The sequence below is a fragment of the Pollicipes pollicipes genome, unplaced genomic scaffold (assembly GCF_011947565.3).
Source record: "Pollicipes pollicipes isolate AB1234 unplaced genomic scaffold, Ppol_2.1 Scaffold_6686;HRSCAF=7923_pilon_pilon_pilon, whole genome shotgun sequence".
Taxonomy (NCBI): domain Eukaryota; kingdom Metazoa; phylum Arthropoda; class Thecostraca; order Pollicipedomorpha; family Pollicipedidae; genus Pollicipes; species Pollicipes pollicipes.
In genome coordinates, this window is record NW_023596921.1 from 47,030,845 (window position 1) to 47,040,693 (window position 9,849).

A 9,849-nucleotide genomic window follows, 5' to 3' on the forward strand; every position below is an offset into this window, starting at 1 on the left:
AAAACCATAATGTTGTCATGAGGTTGAAGTTGTTATACTGACGATAATCGGCCTTCACTCTCCGTGGGGATGCTGGTTAAGCGACCGCAGCAGACAATCATTGGCTACATTGACAAAACTCGGCTTTTAAGCTGTGTTCACGGTCACGAGTAGCAGGGTTGGCGACGCTGTTGATCCTTCATTTTTTATTGCTTTCTAGTTGTGCGGGCTGGGGGTTCCCATCACTTTCCGAATGTGAGAGAATGTTCCGCACAGCCTCAAGCGAGACCCCAATTTGTCGAACTCATGTACACGTGTCTTGGCAAAGCTAGTAAGAGTACTCAATCCCACATAAGACGCTAGGCGCATCTGGCACGAATACTTTTGCGCTGTGGGTGTAGCAGACCGCGCACATTACGCATAAATGGTGGAAATAGAAAGCCATCACGCTGTAAATGCCACAGCCGGCGCTCGCCACCCAGGCTGCCCACCGTCGTTTCGACGCTTCTCGGCTAGTGTTCCAAAGGTGTGGGGCATTATCGGTCTCAGCCAGGATCATGGCGACCACATCGGTGGCTGCCCTGCCCCAGTGCTGGGTTGACACCGTGATGCGGAATTTGGTCCTCCGATATATGCTCTGGGAAATAACAAACCCAAATTTCGCAAAGGAAAAAAAATCAAAAACGGTTTCTTTTCATGTACGTCTCTGACATAAGAAACAAGAAGTTTACTGAAGTGAAGCTCCGAAAAGCTCGTTGTACTTTTATGGTAAAAAGGGACACAAACTCCTGATTTACGACAACTGTGACTCTAAGTGCGTCGTCGCCCAGGTAATGCTGATAGGTTTATCTCATGCACGGCATTGTTTGTAACAAAAGTCACTTATCGCATGGTGCTAAATGGGCCGCGGGTCAGACTTATGAATGCCTCACGCAGCAAGGACAAACAACGCTAGCTGGAGATAATCTTTCTGGGCGCATCTCGTACGGGTGAACTGAAATTGGTTTCCTGTTAAAGTTGACAAAGGATGTCAAATGACAATGAAAGGAAAAGTTAAGATCGATCACCTATGGCAATGTCTGTACTTTACGACTGGACCTTCCATCCTGGGCCTGGATCTGGATCTCATTATCAAACCAATGGTCCCAATTCAGCAATGCTACAACCATTTCTTCGCTGCAACCCGATTTTCAAAATTTACGTACGCCATCTGACTCCGCCACTTCAAGTGTATTGATGCTGACTTGGTCATATAACAATGGCCTATTGGTAAAGCAAATTATTCTTGTTAAAATTTTGCAAGACTTTAAACGCGATATTTCTGTTTGTGTTCCATTATAGCCGGACACTGGCAGATTGGTGGGATGCAACTCCACGGGCGATAGAGCCCTCCACGCTGTGGCGTCGCCATGGTGTATGCCGCGGTGTAGTCACCGTATGCTCAAATAAGTTCCCTAAATGGGGGAAGTTTTAGAAAGCCGGAGTAAACCATTGTATATCTGACGTTTCATTCTGATTTTGTCCGTCAAAGGCAGATCCGTGCGCCTTTCCCTCCCGCAACCTGAACATGGTATTGACGCTATGAAGTCAGCAGGCTCACGGAAACATTTGGGCCTAGCGGCATTTTCTGCTACCCATGGTATAATGCAGTCCCAACAGTTTTTGTTTGTTAGAGGACTCGGATTCATTTCCTGTTAAAATTAATTAAATCATTGGGTTCCAAAAATCACTGCCCGTTCATGTTTCAGCCTTTTTGGCGCAGTATCATCGGTCCAGATCACAGGTCCAGTGTTGCAATAAAATGCGGAAAAGTAATACAGGAAAAATTGCTGGAACGAATTTTGAATCAGAGTGCGTGCTGGATATAGCTTATTGGTTGTGTGAAGGCATCGGGACATTCTTGGTTTCCTGACTCCCGCTGTTGGTGCGCTTTGCGGGATGCCGCCACTCATTTTCGATAAGGCGCATCTATGACGTCACCGAGTCATCCTGTGCCCTCTCCCCACCCGAGAGCAATACTTATGTCAAAAGCCCATTGGTCAGTCTGCGAGTCGGAAGATGATCAGCTACGACTGCGACACGCAGGGACTCCAGTGCGCTCGACATCAGCACACAGCGTGAGCCGCAGAGCTGGAATGAAAAGGGTGGCCGGCTAATGGGCGGGATGGTGGGAGCAGTAGCACCATGTACGGCTGTCTCCCCGCTTGTGAACCCCTAAAAGAATAATTATATAGTTCGGGCCCTTGAACCGCCCCTGTGCGTGCCATATACTCGACAGTTACCCAATGCGTGAAAAAGGTGCTTAGGAAGCCAGACTATTTCAGTGATCCGCTCAGATGGCTTTTTCCACCAGCGAAACACCCGAAAGCGGAATCGAACCCCCCCCCCCCCCGCCCGAGTAGGTTAAATCAAAGATAAGCACACGGGCGGGCACCTTCGTTTCGAACGGTTTGTACTGTAAGTTCTTGGCGGGCACTTGCCGCCTGTCGCTACGAATCGATTTTCAGCCACACGTTTTGATTGGCGATCGAGTCGGGTCTCAATGTCGACCTGAAGCCTGTCGGGCAAACATTGTGGGTTTCGACGGAAGCGTGCGGTAAGCCGAGACCAGCGCGCGAGTCAGACCAGCGGCCGCATACTGATGTGACGGGAAAGCCAGCAGGAAGCCAAGGAACCGGTGAGCATGCCTTCCCAGACGCTCTGCGAAGGACGCCCGGGTGTTGTATGGCGAATTTGGTCTCTTTGTCTTGCATTTGACCGGCCATATCTGCTGGTTGAGCCGACTATTGCGATTTGTTGATGGATGTCAACTGGCAGTTTGTCCTACGCCCAAAAGTGGGGTTTATTAAAACAACTGAAACTAATGGAATGCGGCTTTCAGGATGCATGTATGTTTCAAATTAAATGGAGAAATGTAGACTAATGGTTGCATTTCGACATCCCTACACATTGGTCCGTACCAATGTGCACAAATCCCTAAACACTCAGGCGTCTTTCACGCATGAGAAAAAGGGAGTGGTGTGTCATCAAGTTAAGGAAGCTGCTGTACCTTTTTAGTATGTAGAAGGTACCTGGCATGATTGTAGACATTGTAATAAGAATACATGATCAACTGCTTGCCGCTGATCATATTTTAAACACTAAAAACAAGCTACAATGTACGACGAGGTTTCGGTCCCAAACAGTCTACGAATAATAACCTTCATTCCCCTCTCCTATAAACACATTTTCAAATTCACGCAAACACACACTCGTCTTAGCATCGTTTGCCAGTATCGTTCGGAAGGTAACATGTCGTACCAAACGTCTTTCGAAATTATATCACATCGCAAGGTTCCCTGTGCATTGAAACCAGTCCGAATGTTAATTAATAGAATGGCAAAGGCCTGCCACTCGGTCCTAACTACCGGGCGCCACAAAATTATGCCGCGATGGTAACAAAACCGAATGCAGACTCTACCCAACAAAATAAGCCAAGGACCAGGAACAAGTCATGGGCAAGTTTGGGCAAGTCATGTGTTCAGGGTTGGATTCCAATTTCTGGTATGGATTGCTTCATTACTTTGGTCTCGGCGCAATCGCGACTTGTTGAAAGAAGCTCGATTTGAAAGGCATGTGTTTAATTTATAATTTTTGCTGTTGACAAGTCACTGCAAGCCATGCTCACCCTAGAGCCTGTTAAGTCTGCGTACGTGGACGTCTCCATGATGTTAATTCAATCGATACCAAAAGTGGACTTCTGCTCTCGCCTACGTAAAACTCGATTCACTCTCTCGTTTCGCAAAGTCTATGTGTGATTTTTGTACACGAGTTCTGTTAAGAAAATCCCCAGAAAACCACAGCCACGGGTATGGTAGCGTTGACAGGCCAATGGACGGGGCGGTTTTGTGAAGACAACCCATGAAGCTTTGCTTCAGGGTGTGCCGCAGACCATATACTCTTGACAAAGACCTGAGAGGTGCCTTAGCCCTCCTGATTGTTCTGTTTACCCGCCGAACTATCATAACGTAGGCATATGGCAGGTGCATGCGCACCAGCTGGTTCAGCTTGTGGGGGTGTTGTAGAGGCATGTTTGGCAGTACTGGTGGTGTGATTAAGTTCTCTGAATGGCCATTTTTGTTGAATATTCCGTCATGCATCTGAGACTGTGGTGAACGGCCGGCTTGTCTTACGACTGTATGTGTCATCTGTGAATGAAGGACAGCTCTTGCTCATGGACTGCGCTGGGGAACAATGAGAGCCACCATTGGCTTGAAGAAAAGCCCAGAAATGTGCTGTCACGAGGGGTTTTTGAGCGAACTGGACCACCCGAAGGGTGCACAGTGATCAACGTATCAACAAATGAGATACGGTCTGCTCCATACGTCCGTTCCATGGTCATTCATGTGGCAGGAATGGGTGAATTTATCAAATTCAGCACATGTGTTAGCTTGTCTAAGGCATGCGCCCATACTCAAAAACTATCATCAATATACTGAACGTATAAGTTCCTGTTTGGCATCCAACTACCTGCATAATAAGCCTAGCCAAGACCTCCCGGCTGCTTGTCGACATTGCCCAAAACCACAAGAAAAAGATAGCTTACATCTTAACATATCTGATCGCAAACCAACGCCACCTCTCTCAAAAGAGTCTACGGGTGGTGGTGGACCAATTCCTACCATGGGGGGAATAGCACATTTCCAAAGTGACCATAACATGCAGTTGCGCCATTCTCTTTTTGTACCATTTTTGTTCTTCTTCTCTTTTTTCCTTTCCTATTCCCTCCTTGTGACACCACTTCACCCCCGAAGGCCATAGCACTCTTGCCCAAAGCAACGTCCTTCCACGTGTTCTGTACTGCATCTGCATCGGCTCTGCTTCACGCGCTGCCACGCGTGGACGGAAGGGACGCGACGGTGGACGGAAGGTGACCTGACGCCGGCCTGCGCACCGGAACTCTAAAGATCCAAAGCTAAACCCCAAGCTTCTGGAGCTCACCGGTGTACTCAAACGCCTCGAATTTGGCGTTGTGCTCCTAGCTGAGACGTGGCTGCGACCCACCACACCCAGCCGACTTCCGGTGTTCCTCGGATGCTCGATCAGCCGGATTGACCGCCCCGACGGGCGAGGCTGCGGCGGCGTCGCTGTCATGACAAAAAACAGCATCAAGTCGAGTGTACTGCGGTTGCCGGCATCTCAGATCCAGGGCAGTCAGCTGGAGTCGCAGTGGCGATGCTGAAGCTCGAGCTGCCCACAAGAGGACGTCACGGACCTGGAGACCTAGCTGCAGCGCGTGCTGATCGACCAGCCGGGAACCACGATCGTCATCTGTGGTGATCTGAACTGCGATTTGCAGCACCGCCGTAGTGATGTGATCCAGCGAGCCGGTGGATGTGACCGTACCGACTGCCTCCACTGTTTCTCTTTTAAACGTGTGCATTGCTTAAAACCTGCCATGACACCGTACGCAAGCGCAGCTTCCGTCATTTCAGCCCGCATGAGGTCAGAGGTGTACTAGAAAATGTCCCGAAACCTCCAGTGAAGCCTACTGTTATTTTATTCTGCTGCCTGAAACGCAATGCCATCGTTTCTTTTACCATGATCTTCAGCGTGTTGATTGAGGGGTAAGTGTTTTTACTGCCTCGGCCGTAAATGATCAGTGGAACGCATTTTTAATACGCTTTTTACACCTTGGTGACGTGTGTGCCCGCTCAAAAAACCGACCATTCGTAACTCCACTGCCCCTCCCATCTCCGCCGCCACTCGTAGTGTTATGGCCCGCCTGGCGGGGGGCCATATAACCTATACAATTCTTGTAAACAGATCATTTCAATTCAACTGAATACTTCTAATGCCTTACATTGCACAAACACTGAAGCATCTTAGATTTAACTGAATGTTGAGAGCACTTTGAAATGCAAAAACTGAAAACGCGGGTCGATCAACATCCATCAGTCTTCTCTGCCAACATGATAGCGAATTGCCAGATCCATTCCTGTTCAAGTTGCATGCCCTGCTTTTTGTGAATAAGCACGAGAATGTGTTTTGTATTCATTGAAACACATAAAACTGACACTTCATCACGTCAATAAAGCCTATTTGCACGCGCTTTTGGAGGCGGTAGACTTATGCATCGCGGCTGGTTTATTTTTATTTAAAACTGATAATAATCACGTCTGTTGTTTCTTATCTCGCAACATGGCGCATAAAATATGTTGTTTTCGTGGCAGGTTTCATTTTATCTTTTTTCCTCGAAATGGGCCATACTACATTGGAAAGGTGATGTACGGGCTGTACTTTGTCAATCTGTAGAAACAGAAGAGCGTAAACTACTTTGTTGTCCAAAAATGTCTTTGGTTCGCAAAAGTCATGGTATAATGGTCACCATAGCCGTTGTCCGGGAAGGAAAAATTGTAAACCTTTTAGGTGGGCCCAAACTTTGACGACTTCGTAAAAATTGATGCAGCCTCCCGGACTCCACCGCAACTTTTCGTGACGCTGCGATGCGACCGTGTGCGGAGGTGAGGAACTTAGTGTCGTCTTTGGCAGCACCCTGTTCTGGTATTCACACGTGTCCCAGCTCATCCGCTGGTGTGTGCGCGTCCTGGTAGGGCTGTTCCACGCACAGCACTGCCTCTCGGATAGCATCATCAAAACTGTAATGGCGGCGTTGGTGCTCACACGGGTCAGATACTGTCTCACGGCTCATGGCAATGGCACACACACAAACGTTGGTAAAATAAAGAGCATCCTTAAATTTGTCGCCAAAGAGTTTTTTGGCGACGTAAGGTTGACCACGTGTCTGCCGCTAATTTGTCATTAGCGGCAGACACGTGGTCAAGGTAGTTACCCGTCCCAAACAAATACACAAATCTCATGTGTCTGACCGGCGTGAGACACTTTGATGGATGCTGCTTCGACATATGACAGAACTCCGAGTGGTTTTCCTAAATCATAACGGGATGCTTCACGTCGAGCCTGATGTGCTGAGACACTTTTGTGTTAACACGCGCTCGGGTGGGGGTCAAATTGACCCCCCCGAAGGTTTTTCCAAAATGGTTCCCGAACGGCGCGGCGTAGCCGCGCCAAATTTTGCATAGATGTGGACAAGCGAATAAAGAATCGTCTGACATCAAAAATTTAGATGTACCTTGTAAGGTCGCTGACCTATGGCAAGTCAAAGTCAGACCGTGGTTTCAGCGAAGGCAATTTCTAGGGAATCCTTCAATTTGATCCAACAACAGAGTGTTACACGAAGCCATACATTTCTGAGATGCTTTCTTAGGCAACACAACAGTTGAATCAGCAAACTAAATTGACCTGAGGTCAGGCATGAAGGTCACACCAAGGTCAAAACCAACCTGTTTTGTTACTATAGGGCTTGCTGTATGGGATGGTTTCTGGTGCTCATTTCAAATTTACTGATAGCAGGAACCGTATTATGCATCATCCATGTACTTCTTAGAGGTCAGAATAGGTCATTGACCTAAAATGACTCAGGTCAACATTTTGCTTTGGGAACATGCTGCCTAGCGTGATCTTTGTCGCTTGGTCAAATGCAAAACTCAAAGCAATCTTGTATGATTTTGGTCGCCTTGACCTTCAAAAGGTCAATCAAGGTCACTGACCTTAAATGAGCATGTGACCTTTCGCTTTTAAACGGTCATCTAGGTTCTGGGGCACTTTAAAGACCAACCTGTAACTTGACCTTGTTTGACCTTTTTTGACCCGAAGGTCGACCCAGGAACCTGAAACTTTACCTAAGTGAGTTCACGTACAGGTCAACACATCCTGTAAATTTGGTGTCACTAGCTTTCTTAGTTCCCGAGATCTTAGGGGGTCAAATTGACCCCCCCAACCGAGCGAAGGGTATCCAGCCGGCCAGCCGGGCGCGTGTTAAGCCGGACGCACGTGTGCGTCCCACTCGGTAGAATAAGCTCTTACACCTGCCTAGGCAGAGATGGGGCCGTAGGAGCCGTTTCGGGTACCACGCGCCAGGACCGCATAATGCACTGGCAGCCGGCATCACACAGTTGACACGGCAGCGTTTTGCTCACGCGGTGAGGGCGCATCTGTTGGGCGCTAATGCTACTGGCAGCTGGCGAACGAGTGTCTGACTGTGTGCTATCTGTTTAGTGTCTGTATGCTTCCATTTCCTGTACTTTTGACAAGGGACTGTAATAGCCACCCGTACAGTCACCACCGAGACGACTTTCAACTTTCGCAGGCATGTTGAGGCCACTAGTTCCCTGCCTGTCTATGCTGCGCCGCGTGTTTTCTTTTCTTGTCGCCTTATGATGGGCTTCCTGCCGCCTGTCATTACTGACTATGGAACGCTCAATTTATTAAGAAGGCTCGATAGTTCTGGACACGATCTTATCATGCGGTGTATAATTGCTTTTATGGCTGCTTTCGACGCATCCCACCAGTGCCGTGTTTTCCGCGGAGCATTATTCTACCTTTGTGCCATATCCTGTGGTTGGAATGGAATGTCATGCAGGATGTAATAGTGGTTTCTTGGCAAATCAGCCCTAAGTCAGGCACAACCATGGGTTTCGCTGAAGCGTGCGTGACACTTGCCACACGACATCCCAAACTGGTGCCGATACTTTTTTCGATTCTCTCCTCAGTATATCTGTGCCTGTTGCGTGTACGTCGCCGTCTGGTCGAGATCCGAGCCCGGTTATGACCCGTGACTGGCGGTACTGACGCAGTTTGTTAGTTTTGCGTTTTACACATGAAACGAATAAGGACACTGCACGTGTCCCATATGTCATACTGCCCGCACAGGTGTGGTAAATCAGTACAATCGGTTCATGCAACGTTCGGAAATATAGGTCAGCACGACGCCGGCGTGCACGAGGTGATTACATATCAACAATTGCCAGACGTTGTGCTGGCGCCGGCGTTCCATCTCCTGCAGCATTTTTTACGCATTTCGCGCTAGCTCACGTTTGATGTTGGGTGTAAAATGGGATAGTGTCGATCGGCGTTCCAAGACCGGGTGAACTTCCGTGGCACATTCATTCCTTTCATCATAAGTGTTTTTGCAATAGAGAAAATGATAGGGCACGGAAGTGGAAAATGTGACAAGCTCTTGGGTAGATGGACACTATGCCGCATTGATGCACACAGCATGTGCTTCAGTTTATTTTGTTCTTAAGAAAGCATGCGTTTGGCATGCACCACAAACGTGACGAACAGCAAGGGATTAGGGGCTTAAGATAAGTGGCGAGAAATGATGAGGACATTAAAACACCATTTAACGTGACAAGTTGCTAGTCCTTAACCTCGATGTGACCGCGTGGAATCGTAGTCAACAAAGCATGAGAATCACAGCTGCAGACGTAAACACGCTAACCGATATTGCTTGAATGTATTTCTTGAGACGAATTATTTATATTCCTTGAGGCCTTGCTTCCTGTTGAGCCCAGCTGTGGTTCACAAAAACACACAGCTACCCACCTGTCACATCGGGCAGCCCGTTATCAGTACCCACTGACTGCTGGCGCTCCGGGTGGTTAATGTATTTGCAAACATGGGGGTGCTTAAGCATGCAGTGGCCGCTTAATGAGGGCGGAGGGTCTGAAGGACATCAGTCGGCGATGATCGCCCCGTGGGTATGGGTGACAGCGCGGAGCGCCCAGCGCTGGACGGGTGACACCTGAGGTGAGCGATCAAGCTCAGGTTAGCCCTGTAGCCTAACCTGTGGTGGGACATCGAGAGCTTGCGAGAACTGCGATTTTCTAGATACATAGTCTCCGAGGTACTAGGATTGGTCGGGTGTATGTAATAAATGGCACTCGCACGGGGTGACCCGACCAAATGCCGGCTCGTAGTTTGTCGAACGCCTTCTGACGAGTGTTTCTGGGATATTTGTGCTATGAT